Here is a 23,258-nt window from a genome sequence, read left to right on the forward strand (position 1 = left end):
CTGACTTTAAGAATGAAGCCACGGACCCTCGTGGTGAGTGTTACTGTTCTTAAAGATGGTGTGTCCAGAGTTTATTTCTTCAGATGTTCAAATGTGTCTGGAGTTTCTTCCTTCTGGTGGGCTCGTGGTCTTGCTGACTTTAGGAGTGAAGCAGCAGACCTTCACAGTGAGTGTTACATCTCTTAAATGTGGTGTGTCTGGAGTTTTTCATTCCTCTTAGTGAGTTCCTGGACTCGCTGGCTTCAGGAGTGAAACCACAGACCTTCGCAGTGAATGTTACAGCTCTTAAAGGGGGCATATCCAGAGTTGTTTGTTCCTCCTGGTGGGTTCATGGTCTCACTGGCTTCAAGAGTGAAGCTGCAGACCTTCATGGTGAATATTGCAGTTCATAAAGACAATGCAGACCCAAAGACTGAGCAGCAGCAAGATTTATTGCAAAGAGCAAGAGAACAAAGCTTCCACAGTGTGGAAGGGGACCCAAGTAGGTTGCCACTGCTTGCTCAAGTGGCCTACTTTTATTCCCTTATTTGATCCCATCCACATCCTGCTGATTGGTACATTTTATGTAGAGCTGATTGGTCCATTTTACATGGACCTGATTGGTCCATTTATTGGTCCATTTTACAGGGACCTGATTGGTCCATTTTACAGAGTGCTGATTGGTTCGTTTTTAGAGTGCTGTTTGGTGTGTTTACAAACCTTTAGCTAGACACAGAGCACTGGTTGGTGCATTAACAATTCTTTAGCTACACAGAAAAGTTCCCCAAGTGCTCACCCGACCCAGAGGCCCAGTCTGCTTCACCTCTCACCATCACTTAAATAATGACGAATGACAGTCACTAAATCATCACTAACCTCAATCTCTTTAATTAATTAATATACACTCATGATCCTTCATTAATCTTTCATCCTCCAATTGCAAGGCTGTGTGAGGTTCGCTGGGGCTGGTCATGAAGGCCTCACTGTCATTAATGCTGAATGCCCCACCATGCCCAGTGCTGCTGTCTCTCAGTGTCTCTCTCTATCTCTGCCCTCCCAGCATCTGAGTCTCTCCAGCTCTCTCCAGTTCCTTTCCATGTCTCTCTTGGCACCCTCATCTCTCTGTGTGCCTATGTATCTCTCAGCTTCTGTCTGTCTCTGTATCTCTCAGCCTCTTGGTCTCTGTCTCCCCCTGCCTCTCTCTCTCAACCTCTGTCTCTCTTGGGCTCTCTGTCTCCATTTCTGCACCTCCATCTTCATCTCTCTCTATCTCCATCTCTCCATACCACCCACTCCCACCCTGTGCTGTAACCCTGGGTGGAGCCTGGAGCCTCCTCCCTGTGCTGGCAAAGCATGGTCTGTGGGTGCCTCCATTGTGCCCGGGCAGGTGTGGGCAGGTGTGGGCACACCTGGGAACCACGCAGGGTGGCAGTTCTCTGGTCAATGGCACTGCCCTGGAATCCCTGGCACCCACTCAACTTGGGAGCAGGTTCCCACAACCTTGCCAGGGCAGGGCTGTCCTGTGAGGAGTACTGAGTACTATGTTTTCAAAATATTTTGAAAATACTTAGCTACCCTAAGAAAGTAAGCAAAATATTTCTCTTACTGCCAAAAAGGTGGAAAGACTCATTTCTGTAAGGGAAATGTGGCTCCAGGGAGCCATCTTTTCTCTTGAGGTAGCCACGTAGCAGGCTCAGATGCCATCAAGGGGTCTTCATGCGACATGTCCCCAAAGACCCCTCAGTGCCAGCCTTGTTTCTGGGTGCACACAGAGCCGGGGTTTCCCCCAGGCCCTTTGGGTTTTGTCTCCATCCTCCCTTGTGTCACCTGTAGAGCAGGACACAGCAAGGGCCTCTGTGCACAAATGCCTCTAGGTATGAGAATAGCAGGCCCCCAAGAGGGAGAGAGCCTCAGAATCCCCCTCAGGGGCCAGGCCCAGCCCAGTTGATGTTGACCAGCTCTGCTGGTGGGAGTTGTTTCTTGCCGAGGCTGGCCAGAGATGCAGGACTGAACACGATCTTTCACTCCAACCAAGGGAGCCCCAGGCCCTCTTCTCCTGGCTGACCAGCCTTCTTTCTTTGCAACCTGAGTACACTCTAATCGCTGTCTTTGTATCCTTTCTCCCCAGACCCCACCTTCTCCTACTCCAGGCTTCTCCAGCTCTCAGAGGAAGTCTGAGGTCCAGGCCCTGGCCCCCATTCCCCCTCCCCAGCCTTTCTGCCCTACAAGACATTGACCTCCACCTCACCTCTAAGGATTGCCGTGTGTCCCTGTCTAATCCTCTCCTATCTCCCCCTGCCACCTGCAAGCCCCAGCTCTCATCAGCTGCAGAAATCCATGAGGAAAGGTATGAGAACACAGGACTTCTGGTTCCCATGAGGGGCCCAGGGCCTGGCTTGAGCCCACATGGGAGTGTGGGAGAGGGTACCCAACAGCCAAGGGGCACGAGCTACCAGCCAGCCAAGGGGCCCCCACAAGTGGACCTAATGTGACCCACTAACAATGGCCAATGCTTGACCAGAGAGCGAATGGGGTCTCGAGGGTGGGACCCCTTCCCCACAGTCCTCCAGGCAGCAGTAGGGCCAGGGACTCCCCAGGCAGGTGCAGGCTAGCCTCCTTGTCACCAGGGCATCCCCAGGCATGGGCCAGAGGGGATGCTTCGTGGCCAGAAGTGGGCGCAGCCTAGGCTTCCACCCCAGGGTGGGCAGCCGAGAGTCCGTGGTGGCACTGACCCCTGGGCCTGGCCAGGACCCCAGCCACATCTTGGGACAGTAAAGGGTGAGGGGAGAGAAGGAAGCAGGGGGCAGAGCCCTGCAACCTGGCACTGTCAGCTCCCCTGTGCGCATGCCCTTGCCACTCCTGCCGCCAGGCCCCCGCACAGCCTTCTGCTATGAGACCCTTGTGGTGCACACAGCCTGGGGGCAGATAAGACGGCTGGGGTGTCATGCCCAGATCAGCAGACAGAGCTGTCATTGGCGCCCTGGGCTGCCAGTACCCTGGGAGGGTGGAAAGAATCCCATCAGGGAAAGAACGAATGGGTCGTCAGCTATTGGGATGGCAAGGAGTGGGGGTCCGGGGGACTCCTCCCATAGCCCATCTGTGGCTCTGCCTCCCAGGGCCACCAGCCCTGCCCTTGGGGGCCCCTGGTGCTGCCCAGCCAAGTTGCAACCTCACACATAGGCCTTGGCGCCCCAACCAAAGGCAGGGACACCCTTCGGAGGTGCCCTGGGACAGAAAGGGGATGGGGACTAGCAAAGGACTGCCCAGCCCCAGTTCTGAACCTCCACCACTAAGGGCAAGAGCCACAGCTCCCGGCCACCCTCTGAGGCTCAGTTTCCCCATCTGGGGTGCTCCCAGATGCTGAGATCAGGGTTTGGGGACATGGGACTGGGGCAGTGGCGGCGCCTGGGCTAACTCTCCACCGTGTCTCGCTAGCTCCCCGCACACACCCCACCCTTGGGCTACAGTGGTGATGGGTGGCTTTTCCATTAACTTTGGACCCTTCTCCTTTGACCGCTGACCTACGGTTTTACCTCTTGTTCAGTGGCCTCCTTGTCCCATGAAGTTCATGTACCAGGTATGTGCATGATTTCAATACCACATGGGCAGGTGTGGCCATGTGGGGGGTGCAGAACCCAAGAAGAAACAAGAGGGGCTCCGTAACCCCACACAGCCTGGCCTGCTCACACCACCGCCTCGACCCTGCCCTCTCCTCCTCTCTGGGCTGCCACCACTCACACCGGTTCTCTCTCCCTCCTGCCCTTTCTGCCCACCATGATGCTGCTTCTGCAGAGGAAGTTCAAGAAGGTATGCCGGTGCTCCCCAGCCTCCAGGTCAGAGCCCCTGTCCTCCCTTCTGTCCTCTTTCACTTCCTCCCTCTTGCACACCCCCTGTGAGGTTTGCCACCAAACACTTAACCTGATCTGGCCTCTGGGCTGGGGACAGAGTGAGGACCCTGGCTGAGGAATGGCTGGCCGATGGAATGCAGGTCTCCCAGGCAGAGAGGATTGATTTATAGCTTGTGGACGAGGCTTTTCATGGGCCACCGACAGGAAGATGGGAGTTGGGGGTGGCCAACCTTGAGTCTGAGGCAGAACAGACCTTGGGAGGACAGTGCTGGGGTCCAGTGGGACCCTCTGCATCCACGGGGTTAGGGTGGGAAGAGTGCAGGAGGAGAAACCTCCACCCTGCCCCAGTTGGCAAGCCAGAAGCAGGAAGGTAGGGAGGAGTGAGGTGGGAGGGATTGTGGAGGAGCAAGTGGAGTGAAAGCCAGGCTGAGGCCCAAGGTGGGAATGCTGGGGACCTGAAACAGCCGGGGGCCATGCATGCAAAGGCACAGTCAGGTCCTAGCATCCCACCCATCGCCTGGGCCCGAGCCAGACACACCCGGTATGAGGATACCCCCTGGGTGGGCCTGGCCTCCCTGGCAGTGGGGCCGGCAGTACCACTTGGTAGAGGTCGGAGAGCTGCAGATTCAAGTCAGGGGCCCCAGGTGGGGAGTGCTTCCCAGCTCCCCCCATTCACAAGCCTGTGGGGCTGAGGGGCTCCTACGTGTTGGGACTGAGCTATTGCATGACTCCAGCCCCAGAGACTCCCTGGGACAAGGATGGACATGCTAGGAGGGGGATGGGGCTCCAGCCATGCAGGGAGAAGGTGTCCAATAGATGGCCTGTGGGAGACACAGGGCCACCAGGTCACTCTGGAAGCAGCACTGAGGCCAGCGAGTGAACAGACAGACAGACAGCAGGGCAGAGTGGGGCAGGAGCAGAGGAGGCAGGGCCACCAGGAGAGCTTTGCCGCTTGGCTCTGTGGCCGCTCCCCACAAGCACTCAGCCTCTTACCAGACCTCGCCCTCCTTTCTGGCCAGCCTTACCACCACAAGGGGTTCCTCCTTAGCCAGGTACTGCGTCCAGCAAGACCCCTAAGTCAGGGAGGCCGGGGCTGGCAGCCCATTCTTCGTCCTCACCACGCCACTCCTTCTGGGCCCTTGGCCAGACTGCAGTGCTCAGGATATCCCACCGCTCACTCCCCATGCACACACACCCACTAAGGTATCCGGAACGGGTGACCTCAGGCCCACCAGCAAAACCAGGAGCTTTGCGGTATATGCAGGGGGCTCCCAGGCAACGAGAGATCTGCCAGTGAGGACACTCGAGGGCCAGTGTGCACTGGGCTGGGCACTGGCAAGGCAGGACCCTACCCCCACCCCTGGGCAGCACCCCCACTCCCACCCCCAGGCCCAGGCCTGCTGACCTCAGCCAAGTGCAGAGGAGGGCACTGGTTCAGACTCAGAGGGTTGAGGGCATCGTGTGTCAGCGACCTTGCTGCCACCTAAGGCCCAGAGCAGGGACTGATGGGTCAGGGTGGGCAAGTGCCTCTAGGCCGGCAGCAGACCCCTGTTCTGGGCCCAGCTGGGCCAGGACAGCCAGGTCCAACCCAGGGTCCAGCAGCAGAGTGTACCCGAAAGGAAACCACCAGTTATGAGGGTGGCCAGGGCAGGCCAGGCAGGCCCCAGAGGTGGCCAGGGAGAAGTAGCGGGGTGTCCCAAAGGGGCCCATCCCAGTCTCAGGAGAGCAGCCATGTGGCAGTCAGCGGGCAGGCCCTGGGGAGGTCAGGGATGACCTCACCTGGGCTCCTGGCCCGTGGACAGCAGCTGTGGTGGACATTCTGGACTCGGGTAGGGGCTCCTAGAGTTGAGACCAGCAAGGAGTTAGACATCACATTGCTGGCAGAGGCTCCTGATGCCTGAGGGCCTGTAGTCATTCCATGACCTGATGAGTTCTACCCAGTAACGCAGACTTTACAGGCAGGGGTCACACTCTGGGAAGCACCAAACGATGGGGTGACACCCATCCCAGCTGCTACGCCCTCTTGGTGGTGAGGGTCCCAGATTCCAATTTTGGCCCTGCCAGACCCGAGGACAGACCTGGGGGACAGATGAGACCCAGTGCTCTTAGTCCCCTACCTTGCCCCACGAGGTCCCCATGGCCCCCTCCTCTCCACCAGATCTTCAGGGCAGGGGCTCCACTGGGCACCCAGCCCCTTCCACCCTGTCCGCAAGCATCGATTCCCCGGCCTAAGCTCGGGGCACCTGTATGGACCCATAGGCACACCCTGGGGAAGAGAAGGTCTGAGTGAAAGGGGCCCCTTGTCCACCACACACCCCATGCCCACTGCTCCCCCGCAGCCATGCTGGCTTTTCTCTTGCATGTGTGCTTGTGCTTTTTACCGCCTCAAAGACACCGCAGAGGAAGACTCGGAAAGTAAGGGCCCGCCCCTCTGGCTGCCCTGTCTCTGTCTCCCTCTGACCTCTTTCTCTTCCCCTGACACAGGGACCTCGGAAGGCCAGGCCTTGCTGCTCCACATGGTGCTGCCAGGGTCAGGCTGCCAGGGCCTCCCAGGTGCCACCGCTCCGAGCTTCTGCCACACCGCAGAGGGGGAGGTAGCGGGACCACCCAGCAGTGCTAGAGCCCGGAAAGGGCGCGCCCCCTCTCCCCTTTCTCCCAAGCCTCTTCCTTCCCAATCTTCTTTCCAAGCCCCTATCTCCCTTCCTCCCTCTCCTCCCTTCCCAGCCTTCAAGGATACTGCCTGTCTCACTCCTATTTCTTCCCTTCCTCTTCCTCACCCTCCTTCCTGGCCCCAGGCCCTGGGGCTCTTCCTCTCCAACTCTGCTTGGGGCTTTTGGAAGCCTAGAGCAGAAACCGGACTGTCTTGTTTCTGGGGGATGGGGGTACGCCCAGCTGAAAAGGAGGGCAGCCTTCAGCAGGGGGAACCCAAGGCTCCAGGCCGCCTAGTCTCATGCAAGCTGTCTCTCTCCCTCTCCCCACGCTGGTGATGTGCTGACCAGAGGAGAAGCCAAGACCCAAATGAGTGTGAGGTCCTGGCAGGCCTGGCACCAAGTGTGTTCCATGGTGGGGGTAGGGGAGTGGGCCAGGGCCAGCTGGCTGGAGCCTACACTCGGAGAGATGCTTGGAGGAATGCTCAGAGTGCAGGGTGGGAGGGACGAGGGTCACCTGGGAGATGGGCTTGGGAGGCCCAGCAGGATGTGATTTTGCCCAAGGTCATGTGGTGCAAACAAGGAGGGCTTCATGCAGGAGGAGGCTACCGATGAGGAAGGAAGGAGGAGAGGTGGGTGGGAGAGAGTCAAGGAAGGAAGACAGGGTGCAGGGATTCAGGCCACCGCAACACCCACAGGCTTCGGGAGACTGCAGTATGCCCTACCATACTTCGAGGACTCCCAGAGCCCTAGATGTGAAAATCAACGGGAAAGTGAATCAGGAAGTGGGAGAAAGGTGGGGGACTCACCCCAGAAACCCACCTCAGAATGACACCTTGACCATGTCCAAAATAGCTTGCTGTGCAGGGGCCCCTGTTCCCCTTTGGGGCAGAATTTGGAGGCTCTTATTCTCATCGTACTTGCTTGTGAGCAGTTCATGGATTTGTTTTTTTACTGCAGCTCTTGCAACTTTTCTGCTTTTGATCAGTACTCAGAAGACACAGCACTCACTATGTGATTCATCTCTTGAGTGCTTTTGCCTGTGTTTTGCTCTGCACCGGGGGCAATCTTAGAGTATGTTAGCACACTCTCACTGTTGGCTCCCACTTGGGGAGCATTGCAGAGTCTCAGAAGAAGAGTGAGAACATCCAAAGAGTATCACCGGCATATTTCCATCCTTTCCATTTTATTTTTCAGTGATTTTAAGTAAAGTAATGCCGGATCACGAGATATTTTCTCATTTTAGAGAAAGTGTTTGTTTATTCATTAAGAAAATAAGGATGATGGCCAAATAGAAACAGCTCCAGTCTCCAGCTCCCAGTGTGAGCAACACAGAAGACGGGCGATTTCTGCATTTGCAACTGAGGTACTGGGTTCATGTCACTAGGGATTGCCGGACAATCAGTGCTAGTCAGCTGCTGCAGCCTGACCAGCAAGAGCTGAAGCAGGGCGAGGCATCGCCTCACCTGGGAAGCGCAAGGGGGAAGGGAATCCCTTTTCCTAGCCAGGGGAACTGAGACACACAACACCTGGAAAATCGGGTAACTCCCACCCCAATACTGCGCTTTACCAAGGGTCTTAGCAAACGGGCACACCAGGAGACTATATCCCACACCTGGCCGGGAGGGTCCCATGCCCAGGGAGCCTCCCTCATTGCTAGCACAGCAGTCTGCGATCTAACTGCAAGGCAGCAGCGAGGCTAGGGGAGGGGCGCCCGCCATTGCTGAGGCTTAAGTAGGAAAACAAAGCCGCAGGGAAGCTCGAACTGGGTGGAGCTCACAGCAGCTCAAGGAAGCCTGCCAGTCTCTGTAGACTCCACCTCCGGGGACAGGGCACAGTTAAACAACAACAACAACAAAAGCAGCAGAAACCTCTGCAGATGCAAAGGACTCTGTCTGACAGCTTTGAAGAGAGCAGTGGATCTCCCAACATGGAGGTTGAGATCTGAGAACGGACAGGCTGCCTGCTCAAGTGGGTCCCTGACCCCTGAGTAGCCTAACTGGGAGACATCCCCCACTAGGGGCAGACCGACACCCCACACCTCACACGGTGGGATACACCCCTGAGAGGAAGCTTCCAAAGCAAGAATCAGACAGGTACACTCGCTGTTCAGCAATATTCTGTCTTCTGCAGCCTCTGCTGCTGATATCCAGGCAAACAGTGTCTGGAGTGGACCTCAAGCAATCTCCAACAGACCTACAGCTGAGGGTCCTGACTGTTAGAAGGAAAACTAACAAACATGAAGGACACCCACACCAAAACCCCATCAGTACGTCACCATCATCAAAGACCAGAGGCAGATAAAACCACAAAGATGGGGAAAAAGCAGGGCAGAAAAGCTGGAAATTCAAAAAATAAGAGCACATCTCCCCCTGCATAGGAACACAGCTCATCGCCAGCAACGGATCAAAGCTTGACGGAGAATGACTTTGACGAGATGAGAGAAGAAGGCTTCAGTCCATCCAACTTCTCAGAGCTAAAGGAGGAATTACGTACCCAGCGCAAAGAAACTAAAAATCTTGAAAAAAGAGTGGAAGAATTGATAACTAGAATAATTAATGCAGAGAAGGCCATAAACGAACTGACAGAGATAAAAACCATGACACGAGAAATACGTGACAAATGCCCAAGCTTCAGTAACCGACTCAATCAACTGGAAGAAAGCGTATCAGCGATTGAGGATCAACTGAATGAAATGAAGCAAGAAGAGAAATCTAAAGAAAAAAAGAAGAAAAAGAAATGAACAAAGCCTTCAAGAAGTATGGGATTATGTAAAAAGACCAAATCTGCGTCTGATTGGGGTGCCTGAAAGTGAGGGGGAAAATGGAACCAAGTTGGAAAACACTCTTCAGGATATCATGCAGGAGAACTTCCCCAACCTAGTAGGGCAGGCCAACATTCAAATTCAGGAAATACAGGTGAACGCCACAAAGATACTCCTGGAGAAGAGCAACTGCAAGACACATAATTGCCAGATTCACCCAAGTTGAAATGAAGGAAAAAATGTTAAGGGCAGCCAGAGAGAAAGGTCGGCTTACCCACAAAGGGAAGCCCATCAGACTAACAGCAGATCTCTCGGCAGAAACTCTCCAAGCCAGAAGAGAGTGGGGGCCAATATTCAACATTCTTAAAGAAAAGAATTTTAAACCCAGAATTTCATATCCAGCCAAACTAAGTTTCATAAGTGAAGGAGAAATAAAATACTTTACAGATAAGCAAATGCTTAGAGATTTTGTCACCACCAGGCCTGCCTTACAAGAGACCCTGAAGGAAGCACTAAATACGAAAAGGAACAACCGGTACCAGCCATTGCAAAAACATGCCAAAATGTAAAGACCATCGAGGCTAGGAAGAAACTGCATCAACTAACGAGCAAAATAACCAGTTAATATCATAATGGCAGGATCAAGTTCACACATAACAATATTAACCTTAAATGTAAATGGACTAAATGCTCCAATTAAAAGACACAGACTGGCAAACTGGATAAAGAGTCAAGACCCATTTAGTTTGCTGTATTCAGGAGACCCATTTCACATGCAGAGACATACATGGGCTCAAAATAAAGGGATGGAGGAAGATCTACCAAGCAAATGGAGAACAAAAAAAAGCAGGGGTTGTAATGCTAGTCTCTGATAAAACAGACTTTAAACCCTCAAAGATCAAAAGAGACAAAGAAGGCCATTGCATAATGGTAAAGGGATCAATTCAACAGGAAGAGCTAACTATCCTAAATATATATGCACCCAATACAGGAGCACCCAGATTCATAAAGCAAGTCCTTAGAGACTTACAAAGAGACTTAGACTCCCATACAATAATAAAGGGAGACTTTAACACCCCACTGCCAACATTAGACAGATCAACGAGACAGAAAGTTAACAAGGATATCCAGAAATTGAACTCAGCTCTGCAGCCAGCAGACCTAATAGACATCTACAGAACTCTCCACCCCAAATCAACAGAATATACATTCTTCTCAGCACCACAGCACACTTATTCCAAAATAGACCACATAATTGGAAGTAAAGCACTCCTCAGCAAATGTACAGGAACGGAAATTATAACAAACTGTCTCTCAGACCACAGTGCAATCAAGCTAGAACTCAGGACTAAGAAACTCAATCAAAACGGCTCAACTACATGGAAACTGAATAACCTGCTCCTGAATGACTACTGGGTAAATAACAAAATGAAGGCAGAAATAAAGATGTTCTTTGAAACCAATGAGAGCAAAGATACAACATACCAGAATCTCTGGGACACATTTAAAGCAGTGAGTAGAGGGAAATTTATAGCACTAAATGCCCAGAAGAGAAAGCTGGAAAGATCTAAAATTGACACTGTAACATCACGATTAAAAGAACTAGAGAAGAAAGAGCAAACACATTGAAAAGCTAGCAGAAGGCAAGAAATAACTAAGATCAGAGCAGAACTGAAGGAGATAGAGACACAAAAAAATGCGCCAAAAAAATCAATGAATCCAGGAGTTGGTTTTTTGAAAAGATCAACAAAATTGATAGACCGCTAGCAAGACTAATAAAGAAGAAAAGAGAGAAGAATCAAATAGATGCAATAAAAAATGATAAAGGGGATATCACCACCGACCCCACAGAAATACAAACTACCATCAGAGAATACTATAAACACCTGTACGCAAATAAACTAGAAAACCTAGAAGAAATGGATAATTTCCTGGACACTTACACTCTCCCAAGACTAAACCAGGAAGAAGCTGAATTCCTGAATAGACCAATAGCAGGCTCTGAAGTTGAGGCAATAATTAATAGCCTACCAACCAAAAAAAGTCCAGGACCAGATGGATTCACAGCTGAATTCTACCAGAGGTACAAGGAGGAGCTGGCACCATTCCTCCTGAAACTATTCCAATCAACAGAAAAAGAGGGAATCCTCCCTAACTCATTTTATGAGGCCAACATCATCCTGATACCAAAGCCTGGCAGAGACACAACAGAAAAAGCGAATTTTGGACCAATATCCCTGATGAACATTGATGCAAAAATCCTCAATAAAATACTGGCAAACCGGATCCAGCAGCACATCAAAAAGCTTATCCACCATGATCAAGTGGGCTTCATCCCTGGGATGCAAGGCTGGTTCAACATGCGCAAATCAATAAACGTAATCCAGCATATAAACAGAACCAAAGACAAAAACCACATGATTATCTCAATAGATGCAGAAAAGGCCTTTGACAAAATTCAACAGCCCTTCATGCTAAAAACGCTCAATAAATTCGGTATTGATGGAACGTATCTCGAAATCATAAGAGCTATTTATGACAAACCCACAGCCAATATCATACTGAATGGGCAAAAACTGGAAAAATTCCCTTTGAAAACTGGCACAAGACAGGGATGCCCTCTCTCACCACTCCTATTCAACATAGTGTTGGAAGTCCTGGCTAGGGCAATCAGACAAGAGAAAGAAATCAAGGGTATTCAGTTAGGAAAAGTACAAGTCAAATGGTCCCTGTTTGCAGATGACATGATTGTATATTTAGAAAACCCCACTGTCTCAGCCCAAAATCTCCTTAAGCTGATAAGAAACTTCAGCAAAGTCTCGGGGTACAAAATTAATGTGCAAAAATCACAGGCATTCTTGTACACCAGTAACAGACAGACAGAGAGCCAAATCATGAATGAACTTCCATTCACAATTGCTTCAAAGAGAATAAAATACCTAGGAATCCAACTTACAAGGGATATAAAGGACCTCTTCAAGGAGAACTACAAACCACTGCGCAGTGAAATAAAAGAGGACACAAACAAATGGAAGAACATACCATGCTCATGGATAGGAAGACTCAATATCATGAAAATGGCCATACTGCCCAAGGTAATTTATAGATTCAATGCCATCCCCATCAAGCTACCAATGAGTTTCTTCACAGAATTGGAAAAAACTACTTTAAAGTTCATATGGAATCAAAAAAGAGCCCGCATCTCCAAGACAATCCTAAGTCAAAAGAACAAAGCTGGAGGCATCACGCTACCTGACTTCAAACTATACTGCAAGGCTACAGTAACCAAAACAGCATGGTACTGGTACCAAAACAGAGATATAGACCAATGGAACAGAACAGAGTCCTCAGAAATAATACCACACATCTACAGCCATCTGATCTTTGACAAAGCTGAGAAGAACAAGAAATGGGGAAAGGATTCCCTATTTAATAAATGGCGCTGGGAAAATTGGCTAACCATGAGTAGAAAGCTGAAACTGGATCCTTTCCTTACTCCTTATACGAAAATTAATTCAAGATGGATTAGAGACTTAAATGTTAGACCTAATACCATAAAAACCCTAGGAGAAAACCTAGGTAATACCATTCAGGACATAGGCATGGACAAGGACTTCATGTCTAAAACACCAAAAGCAACGGCAACAAAAGCCAAAATTGACAAATGGGATCTAATTAAACTAAAGAGCTTCTGCACAGCAAAAGAAACTACCATCAGAGTGAACAGGCAACCTACAGAATGGGAGAAAATTTTTGCAATCTACTCATCTGACAAAGGGCTAATATCCAGAACCTACAAAGAACTCAAACAAATTTACAAGAAAAATACAAACAACCCCATCAAAAAGTGGGCAAAGGATATGAACAGACATTTCTCAAAAGAAGACATTCATACAGCCAACAGACACATGAAAAAATGCTCATCATCACTGGCCATCAGAGAAATGCAAATCAAAACCACAATGAGATACCATCTTGCACCAGTTAGAATGGAATCATTCAAAAGTCAGGAAACAACAGGTGCTGGAGAGGATGTGGAGAAATAGGAACACTTTTACACTGTTGGTGGGATTGTAAACTAGTTCAACCATTGTGGAAAACAGTATGGCGATTCCTCAAGGATCTAGAACTAGAAGTACCATATGACCCAGCCATCCCATTCCTGGGTATATACCCAAAGGATTATAAATCATGCTGCTATAAAGACACATGCACACGTATGTTTATTGCGGCACTATTCACAATAGCAAAGACTTGGAATCAACCCAAATGTCCATCAGTGACAGACTGGATTAAGAAAATGTGGCACATATACACCATGGAATACTATGCAGCCATAAAAAAGGATGAGTTTGTGTCCTTTGTAGGGACATGGATGCAGCTGGAAACCATCATTGTCAGCAAACTATCGCAAGAACAGAAAACCAAACACCGCATGTCCTCACTCATAAGTGGGAACTGAACAATGAGATCACTTGGACTCGGGAAGGGGAACATCATACACCAGGGCCTATCACGGGGAGGGGGGAGAGGAGAAGGATTGCATTGGAAGTTATACCTGATGTAAATGACGAGTTGATGGGTGCTGATGAGTTGATGGGTGCAGCACAGCAACATGGCACAAGTATACATATGTAACAAACCTGCACGTTACGCACATGTACCCTAGAACTTGAAAGTATTATAATAATTTTAAAAAAGAAAGAAAGAAAAAAAAAAAGAAAACAAGACACCTCATGAAAGAGCATTTGGAAATATATAAAAGTCAAATGAAGAAAAAACGTCATCTATAATTCTCCCACCCAGCCAGCCACACTGTGGAAAAGAGATAATAAAAAGAAATAAATAAAGAGCCTTATCTGTTCCTTTTTCCCACACATAGGGCCTGGAAAAAAAAAATTGGGCACTGTTTTTCAAACATCATACTGTCTATACAGCCTTGAATTCTGCTTTTGTACAATGTAGCACTATTCGTAAGTATTTTTCCATGTTTTTACACAGTCTTCTTAAATATTTTGAATGGCCACATAATATTCCATCAATTGGACAAACCGTAATTTTCCTCACCATTCCCCTATTGCAGGCTTTCCCCAATACTTTACTGTCATAAATAACATTGGTTGGAAAGCGTTTTCAGTCTTTAGGGTTATTTCCGTAGGCCACATTCCCAGAACTGGAATTACTATCTCAAAGAGTATGAATGTTGTTAAGACTTTGACATCCAATGCCAAATTGGTTCCCACGAGGCCTGGCCAACATTGTCTTCTACGTGCAATGTGAACGGGTCTGTGTCCTACACCCTCCTCACTCAAGCACAGAAACGTGCTTTAATGTCACAGCCTGCGATGGATGAGAAAGAGCACCTCATGGTTGCTTGGCTTTGTGCCCCGATAGTCACTTGGGGCCAACGTTTCCCTGTATTTGTGGATGGGTCGTCTCTCTAAGAACTCGTAGCTATGGCTGTTGCTCATTTGTCTCATGGTGGAGGTGTCTCTGTGTTTTCTTAGTCATCAGTTTGCCTAAGGATGTAAGTCCTCTCTGTATTTGCTGAAAATATATTTTGAGTCTTTCTTTTTGGCCTTTATATTGTTCTTTTTTTTTCACATACATAAGTTTTTCATTTGTGTGGCGTCATCTGGCTTTCCTTCCCTTAGAGCCACCTTCTGCTGCTTCTGAGCTTAGGAAACCCTTCCCTCCTCCAGTTTTTGATTGATATTGTTGAAAAAAAAAAAAAAAAAGTGTTGTTTTAACTCTTTGCTGCATCTGGAATGTGTTGGTGAGAGGAGGGGATCACACACCCATCCGTAGAGGGGGCCTCATTTCCCCTTCAGATTGCTTTCTTCACAGCCTCCTCTCCTCTTTCCTTTGGGTCCCCAGAGAGAAAGATGAAAGAGGGGCTGGGGAAAAAGAGGGGCTGGAGAAAATCAGGAGTTGGGGAAAGGCAAAGGCTTGCAGCGGCCATTCCTGCCCAGGGAGTCCACCGCACCATAGCTTCTCACACGACCTGACTGCATTAGTTTATCTGTTTGAGAAGGAAACGGAGGTACCCTTCCTGGTAGCTGGGGTGCAGCGACACTTGCAATGGCCGAAAGCCAAAAGGCAGACAGCGGCGCTGGAGCTGAGGCCTTCTTGACGGGGCTCAAGCCACTCTTGGGATGGTGGGCTACAAACCTCAGAAGCATAAAGCTAGGGCAAACATACCACTAGGCAGGGCATCCTCAGGAGGGGGCCAGAGCAGGAGGTCACCAGGGTCAGGAGGAGCCAGGCAGAGAAAGGCACGAGGCTGACCCTCTGGGATGGCTTCCCGGGTCTCTACTCAGCAGCCTCTCTGTCTGCTCTTGAGACTCACTGCTCCTAAGATCCCAGAAAAGGAGAAAGTGGACTTCCATGCAAGTTTATAGGGCTCCGGTCAACATGGCCACCATTTCCCCACACCCCAGCTTTTGGGCTCCAGGCCAGGCCTCAGAAGGTCACTTCTTCCCCAGCACGCACAGCTGAGGACCCCTGGATCCAGGCAATTCTACCATAACCTTTTCCTGGACCAGAGGAATCCCCTGTAAAAACAAACATCTCTCTTCCCTTCTCCTCCATCTATCTTTCTATCCATCCATCCACCCACCCACATAAGCACCTACGGATTCACCTACCCATCAATACACTCACCGACCCACTCACCCATTCACCCAACCATCTATCCCTTCATTCATCCATCCACCCACCCACCAACCTACCCATGCATCCCCCTAACCATAGATCTCTCCATCCATCCACTCACCCGTTCACCCTTCCGTTCATTCATCCATCCATTATCCACTCACCCATGCAATCACCCACCCACCCACTCATCCACCCATCCATCCATCCGTCCATCTGTCCATCCATCCATCCCTCCATCCATCCATCCATCCATCCATCCATCCATCCTTACTTCCATCCATCCAACCAGCCACGTATCCACTCACCCATTCATCAATCCATCTACCCACCCAATCACCCATCCGTAAACTCACCCACTTATCCACCCACTCTTCTATCCATTCACCTACCCATCCATCCATCCATCCGTTCATCCATCCATCCATCCATCTTCCATTTCTCCAATCATCCATCTATCCACCCACTCATCTGTCTCCATCCTATATCACTCGTCCACCCATCCATGAGTTCATCTGTTCACATGCCCATCTATTTATCCAACAAATTTCTCTCATTCGGCAGTCTTCTCTCTGTCAGGCCCATTCAGGGCAACTCTGAGGTTGATGACAGAGCAAGTCAGAATCAGTCCATCCCAACGATGCTGAGGACCTTCTGGCTAGGCACCATCCCTGCTTTGTGGCTCTGCAGTCAGGTCACCCTTGGCCCCTATGGGGATAGCAGCCATGGGAATGTGAAGAAGGCAAAACATTCCTTGCCACTTGCCATGTTCATGGTGGCCAAGGGAGACAGGGCTTCTCTGCTGGAGCAAGGGAAGGGGCCTCTTGCTGCAAGGCAGGCCAGGCAGGGCAGCATTTGGAGAGAGGGTTGGGGCTGACGCCCACTGACCCTGCCCACAGAACATCCAAAAGAAGCGTCCGAACAAAGACCTAATGGAGCTCCGGGCCCTCATTGACAGCCACGTTGAGGCTCGAAAGAAGGAGGAAGAAGAGCTGATCGCTCTCAAGGAGAGAATCGTGAGAAGGGCAGTTCAGGTTGCAGCACGGACTGGTGGGCACCCTGGGAGGAGCTGGGGTCATGGCTGAGCAGACCCCGGTCTCTGGCAGCAGGAGAAGCACCCGTGCAGAGACAGCAGAGGAGCAGAGGATTCGGGCAGAGAAGGAGAGGGAACGCCAGGTCAGACTGGCAGTGAGGAGTGCACCATCCCCACCACTGCCTCATCAGTGAATGAAAGCCAGGTCCAGAGAAATGTAGGGGGCTGAGGCCTTCCTCCTCCCGGATTTCTCATGGTCACTGGCCAATGAGCAGAGCCACTGACTAAGGCCCCCACACCCTGCAGTAACCCGCACAAGGGAACCAATCCTGGCCAAGACCTGGAGCTTCCTTCCAGACAGTTCTAAGCCCAGGGTGGGTCCCTAAAGCCTGCCCAGAAAGCACAGCACTCCCTCCATCCCTGAGCATCTTGGGGCCAGGGTCTCCACTGGAGGAAAAAGCCAGAAGTGAGGAGGAGGACACCATGAGGAAGGCAGAGAACAATCTGAAGAAGAGGAAGGCTCTGTCTTCCATGGCAGCCAACTACAGCAGCTATCTGGTCAAGGTGCGTACCGCTGCTGGGAGCATGGTGGCAGCCTTCAGTGTGGGCTGCTCCCAGTGCCCTCCAGAGACCAGGCCCCTCTCTTTGGGCCTGGACCCTACAGGCTGACCAGAAGAAAGGTAAGAAGCAGACGGATTGCAAAATGAAGAAGATTCTGTCTGAGAGATCCGGTATCAACCACCTCAGTGAAGACAAACTGAGGTGAGGGGTAGATGTTGCAGGACTCAGCCCTGAGGGTCGGGGGGTGACCCTGCAGGACCTGGCAACTCCTCCCCAGGCACCCCAGGCCCCTGTTCCTCGCTGGCTGGAGGAGGACTCCAGGGGCCTGGCCCTACCTTGGGGGCTTATTCAGGTAAGCCTCACCACTTCCTCTGCCTCAGGGATAAGGCTGAAGGGAGCCAGAGTTGGGAAGGAGGTGTCCGCAGGCGTCACCTGCACCTTTGCCCCATTCATGGTTCACATTTCCCGCCCCACATCCTGCCACAGGCTGAAGGCAAGTGGCCAGGTCTGGACTGCTGTGTGTGGCAGCCGAGTCCAGTACAGGCCACTGAGAGTAAGACCAGGTACGAGCCAGAGGGCCAAAGGACGGCGTCGCCCTGCACAAGGAGCCAGGAGACAGTAAGGGAACCGAAGAGCCCTGGTGGGGTCCCAGCAGCCCCGCCCACCCTGTGGTGGAGATGGGCCTTTGACCAACGCACGCAGGCCTGACCCTCGGGTCGTCACAGTGAGTCACTCGTGTTGTTCACAGATCACCATGCTCAGGAGGTACACTGACCAGGCCCAGAAGCAATGAGTAGTCCTGCCGTCCTTGCTCCATGCCGGGGCCTGTGGGACCAGCTGCTGATCCCTAACACGGGCTGGTGGTGGCCGGTCTCAGCAGGACAGAAACAAGACTAATCTGGCCAGGCCACTCGGGCCAGTATCTGCAGGCCTGTGACCAGCGACCTGGAGCCTCCTGCCTCTCCTGCACCCAGGGGAGCCCTGGCGGATGGCAGAGTCAGGAGGAGGGAGCCCAGTGGGACTCGCCCATCATGCCCTCGCCCCGAGTCTGGCACTGGCTGCAGGGAGAAGGCAGCCAAGGGACCTCCGGATGGGGCTGCGAGGGTGGCCTTTGGTGTGGCCAACCGGGGCCCAGGGTCATCCCTCAAGTGACCCGCCCTCCCAGGGACCTAGGACAGGAAGTTAAGCAGCCAGGGCTTTGTCACCAGCCCCTCTGTGACGCTGGGCAAAATCATGGACTCCTCAGGATGGTGATGCCTCTTCCATAAAATCGTGTCCCTGGAGGCTGTGGAATCCCTTGGCACAGCTACTCGACCACCTGCACGGGGCTGCACTCAGGGTGCTCCCAACGATGTCACGCTGGGCATCCTGTCACCAAGCCCAGCTGTGCAGCCAGTTCCATTTCCCCAAGGATCGCCGTGTTTGGGGGCTACTTGGAGTTTGGATGTTTTCTGGGATTCTTCTCCCTCCTCCTGTGGCCCTGGCTTCCCTGCGGCGCCTAGGGCAGTCTCCTCCACAGTGCAGGTGACGTCACAGCTTCCCCGTTGTGCTGTCAGGGATCCTGTGCAGGCCCTTCTGAGGGCAGGCAATTGGCGTGGTGTGCATGTGCCTGCGTGTGTGCACGTGTGCATGTGCTGAGGGTGCTCAGGAACGTGTGAGGGCACGACCTTTCCCAGCCACGCATCCTGCTGAGTAGCGTTGTCTGAAAGGGGCTGGCCTGGCAGGCCCAAGCACTCCTCTCCCCCGCCTGCCTCCATCCCTCAGCCACACCCAGCTCCTCCTCACTCACGGTCATGTGAAGCCCTCTGACAAATGGGGCAGGCTCCTGGGATCATCACCCCTCGGAGGCCACCGCCTGGAGGGCCATGAGCTCCTTTGAGGCCAAGCATCTGGGAGGATTATTGTCTGCCAAGACAGTCTTCCCCAGCTGGGGGTCTGTCTGCAGTGGTACCTCAGGCAAGGAAGGAAGGACAGAGGGAGTGTGTCCCGGGCTCACGTGCTAGCCCCCTAACCACACTAACGACCCAGGCCCACCAGGCACAGGTGAGTGCGCACTGCCTGGACTGAAACTGGGTGTGCGCCCTGAGAGCGGCCTGGCATTGGGCTGACAGTCCTCCCAGAGTCGGGGAGTGAAAGGGGTATGGCCAGAGGCCTTGACCCTCAAGGACCACTTGCTTCCCACTTGCAAGAGCAAGAAGGCTGGGTCCTGGGCCAAGGGCAAAGTGGGTGGGTGCTGGAAGTAGAGAGGCCAGAAAGGACCCTCAAGGCAGAGACCCTCCGCCTCTCCTGGGACTTCGCATCCTCCAGCCCCACAATCTTATCATCAGGGGCTCCCTGACAATCCTGGGGGTGGAGAGGCCATCCTGGAGCACCGCCCCCATCTCTGTCCTCGCTGCCTCCGTCCTCCCGTGGCCTGTGAATAAAGCCTCAGACCTCCCTCCACAGTGTGCTCTTGCTTTTGCATGGGGGCCCTGGGCGACATGGGGTGAGGGAGGGTAGGGGCTGCCCAAAGGCAGAGCATCCTGGCCACCTGCAGGCCAGCTGAGGAGAGGACTGGCCAGCATGTGCCACCAGCTGCTACAGCCAGGGCAGTGCCCGAATGCCCATCAGATGCTGCCCATGGCTTTTTTCCTCTAAAATGTCGGCTTTGTTCCTGCTGTAGCCTATAAGACCCCTCTACTCTCCACTTCCACGGGGTCTTCATGCAGGAGAGATCTGCAGACCTCACCGCCAGCCCCAGACCCCATCCGTCCATGCTAGCTCTAAATCCACTGGGGGCAGAGAAACTTTGCCTCAGGAGGGGGTGAGAGAGGAGGGCAAGGCTGCCAAGGAGACTTTGCCATCCCCCAGAAAGGCGGAGCCAGGCATGAGGGGGCCACACACACACACAAACATCTCAGGCGTGTGAACCCACAACATGTAAACACGCACACCGAAACATCATCCAAGGAGTGTAACCCCACAAACACACACACGCACAGCAACATCATCCAAGGTGTGTGAGAGCAAATACACACCCACACACAAAACACCCCTCCACCATGCGCGCGCACACACACACATCTTCTCAGGTGTGTGACCCCAGAACACACAAACACACACCCACAGAAGCATCATTCCAGTTGTGTGACCCGACAATGCAAACACACACAGAGCAACATCATTCCAGGTGTGTGAGACTTCACAACACACAAACAGACAAAATATCACCCCTCCACAACACACACACAAACATCATCTCAGGTGTGTGACCCCAGAACACACACACAGAAATATCACCCTGTGTGTGAGACCAGACAACACACACACACACACACACACAAATATACACAGAAACATATTCCCAGGTGTGTGAGACCCCACAACACACACACACACACACACACAGAACCATCATCCCAGGTGTGTGAGACCCCACAACACACACACAAACACACACACAAAGCGTTACCCCTCCACAACACATACGCACACAGAAACATCATCTCAGGTGTGTGAACCCACAACACACACATACACACAAACAAACATCATTCCAGGTGTGTGACCCCACAACACACACACACAGCAACATCATCCCAGGTGTGTGAGACCCCATAACATAAACACACACAAAATCACCCCTCCACAACACACACACACGCACACACACAAGCATCATCTCAGGTGTGTGACCCCAGAACACACACACACACACACAAAAACACAAACACATACAGAAACATCATCCCAGGTGCTTGAGACCCAACAACACACACACACACACACACACACAGAAACGTCTGTTAAAGTTTTCCTTTAATATACTCTTCACGTGCTATTTCTTAGAGGTCAGTCTTTCACCAATGATGCGTTCATGGCTAATCTTTTAGTGGAAACGTGCTAGCTGGTGTATTGTGAACTCAATTATTACCTAAATTCACCAATCCTCTAATTGAAATGTAAAATTGAAAATGGAAGTTTTCCATTTCCTCCATGTTATGATGCAGGCTCGAGTAAGAATTTCAATTTGTTCTGCTTAAACTTCTTGCTGAGAACTGTGACTGTTTTGTCTTCCTTTTTTCTGTTCAGTCTGAAATCTTACTCTTCTCCTCCTCAAGATTATTCCTTCTATTCTATCCTACTGCTCGCTTCATGTTGCTTGGTTCTAAATTCTCTCCTGAAATAATTTCAAATCCTGCACTAAGGATCTTGTGTTAAGGTGTAAAGTTCCCTGTACAATATTAATGATAAATATACAGCCCCCTCGTGTTTCATAACTCTGCGTTTCGGTGATACCCACTTAACTGAAAAATGTTGGACTCTTCCGTGTCCACATTTGAAGGCTTACAAATACTTTCCTTTTTAAATAGTATTTAAGCCCAGTGACTGCTTTTCTGCTAAATGCTCTTGTAGTACTTAGTATCCTCACATAACCAGTAAGAATGCTTTGCATATACTGAAGTCACAGAAACTATGGCCAGGCACAGTGGCTCACACTGGAGCCAGTGTGGAAGACTGAGGCAGACGGAATACTTGAGCCCAGGGCTTTAATGTCAGCTCTGACAATGTAGTGAAATGCTGTCTCTAGAAAAATATAGAAAAAAACTATTGGATAGGTGTGGTGGTGCATGCCACTAGTCACAGCAATTCAGGAGACTGAAACAGAAGAATTGCATGTGCTCAGGAATTTGAGGCTGCAGTGAGCCATCATCTTACCAGTGCCTGGTCTGGTGGGAGCAAGACTCCAAACTGACAAAGAAACTGAACATGCAATTTTTAGGTTGGAACACCGGGGATCCAATAAAACGGGACCTAGGAAATGGAAGAATTGATTAGATTAAGAAGCCTGTCATCAAAGAATACTGCCAGGAACTTTAAGGAAAATTGAGAGGAATTCTCTAGCAAACAAAGCATTAAATGGAGCGTTTGCCTCTGTAATCATTTCTTTGATCTGCAGTTAGAAGGTCAAGTATTTCTTCACCATAAATCTGAAATTCGCCTAGTGAGATTCAAACTAAAATAAAAGCTATCTATCAATAAATAGGTCCATGTATGTGTCAATTCTAATATGTTTCTCAATCTTAAGCTTTCAGGTAAATAGTTCATTTTCAGTCACACAAAAACTATGGTCTGGCTCTCAGGTAGCATTTACCTTGGCCTCCCATCCCACCATTGCTTCTTGCCACAGTCGAAGGAGCAGCTTTTTTAGGAGGAGGACTTCCAATTCTTGAAGATGGACCTCTTTTAACTCCAAATGTTCCCTAGAAGAACTCAGGTGGAGATCAGCAGTGTATCTGCCCTTATCTGTGTTTCAAACAAAATCTTGAGAAGTATCACTGTTTCTTAAATGGCTAAATTTTAGATGTTATAAATCTTTCTTACATATTGCAATCTTAAAATTGCACATTTCTCTAAATAAAATTCAGCATTTCTATATGAGATTAGTGTAATTCAAGCAATAAAAGTCCGTTTAGAAAATCTACAAAAATAATCAGGAATCATTATATATTGGTGTGTGAGACAGATATGGGATAAGTGGAGAGTGGAGAGCAGAAAGCTATCAGTTAAATATGTAATTATAATCTAAATCAAGAAAAACGTATTAGGAGATCAATGATAAATGGCTGTTCATATCATTGTGGTATGAAAAAAGCTTCATCAAAACATCAGAATGTTAAACCAAATTCCACTCAAAGGAAATCAAATAGTTACAGAATCAAAAAGTGACACCTCAGAAAAATTAATTCTCTGTAAAATGTGCTAACAGAATTTAGCATTCCTACAGTTCC

The 23,258-nt window shown here is 50.6% G+C and overlaps 1 pseudogene; it reads left to right on the forward strand.

Moving 5' to 3' along the window:
- Positions 1-6,187: 6,187 nt before the first annotated feature.
- LOC126947200 (troponin T, fast skeletal muscle-like) lies at positions 6,188-18,639 on the forward strand (annotated as a pseudogene).
- The last annotated feature ends 4,619 nt before the right edge of the window (positions 18,640-23,258 follow it).

Source organism: Macaca thibetana, chromosome Y (assembly GCF_024542745.1).
Source record: "Macaca thibetana thibetana isolate TM-01 chromosome Y, ASM2454274v1, whole genome shotgun sequence".
Taxonomy (NCBI): Eukaryota; Metazoa; Chordata; class Mammalia; order Primates; family Cercopithecidae; genus Macaca; species Macaca thibetana.